Raw genomic sequence first — 1,012 nt, 5'->3', positions numbered from 1 at the left:
CATTTCTGAATAAAACACTTTCATACTCCATACTTCATACAAGTAGGCAAAGGAGTATTATAAGTGGTAGGAGAACAGAATTCAAATTTCACAACCACAGCTGACTAAAACCAAGTCAATAAATGCAAAGAAACAAGAGGGTAAGGTAAAAAATATCAACTGTCCAATATTGCTGTAAAACTATGGAGAGAAAATAATGCTAAAATAAGAAAATAAAATAAACTGCTCACTATTGGTTAAAAACTATCTTTGCTTCATGTTCAGAATACTCATTACCAACTGAAGAATTCAAAATGAATTCAAGCAGCTTGATCTTTGAAAACACCCTATGAGAAACTACCAGCACATATACAGAACTGATATTTCAGAGAGTTTTACAAATCTATGATGCACAAATAATTTCAAAGGTTAACAAAAGAAATCTAGTGGCCTCCTTTAGATGAAAACCAATGTAATTTGGACATAAACGTAGAATTTAGAAATTTTAAATTCTCAGTGTAATGTTAATACATTTCATTAGAATTGTACCAATTCCTTTATCAATACTTTCCATATTTTAAAATAGAACCCCTGCGAATATTCTCGCTGTTCTGATTTTGTAATAATCAGGGCAGGCTAAACATTTGCTATATTAAGACCATGCTTGTGTCTCCAGACCTAGTTCTTTGCCTAGCTCTGGTTTTATAAATGCTGGTGATAAACCAAGTCTGATAAATTAAAAAGAATTTTTTTAAAAAAATAAATAAAATAGAACCCAAAATGCCTAGAAAATGGAATAGACATCCACATGCAAAATAATGAGTTGGGTCCCTATCTCACATGATATTCAAAACCTAGTTTACGATGGATCAAAGCCCTAAATGCAAGAGCTTAAACTATAAAACACTTAGAAGAAAACATAGGAGTTAGTCTTCATGAACTTGGGTTAGGAATTGGTTTCTTAAATGTGTCACATAAAGAACAAACAGCCAAATGAAAAAAATAGATAAATTAGGCTTTACTAAAATGAAAA

General features: G+C 31.0%; 1 non-coding gene across 1 annotated transcript; it reads left to right on the top strand.

Moving 5' to 3' along the window:
* The first annotated feature begins 570 nt into the window (after window positions 1-570).
* LOC112443637 (small nucleolar RNA SNORA72) lies at window positions 571-702 on the top strand. Its single transcript, XR_003032039.1, has one exon. It is a non-coding gene; the product is annotated as a small nucleolar RNA SNORA72 (small nucleolar RNA).
* Window positions 703-1,012: the final 310 nt, after the last annotated feature.

The sequence above is a fragment of the Bos taurus genome, chromosome 2, assembly GCF_002263795.3.
Source record: "Bos taurus isolate L1 Dominette 01449 registration number 42190680 breed Hereford chromosome 2, ARS-UCD2.0, whole genome shotgun sequence".
NCBI lineage: Eukaryota > Metazoa > Chordata > Mammalia > Artiodactyla > Bovidae > Bos > Bos taurus.
This window is presented reverse-complemented; position numbering and strand designations above follow the sequence as displayed.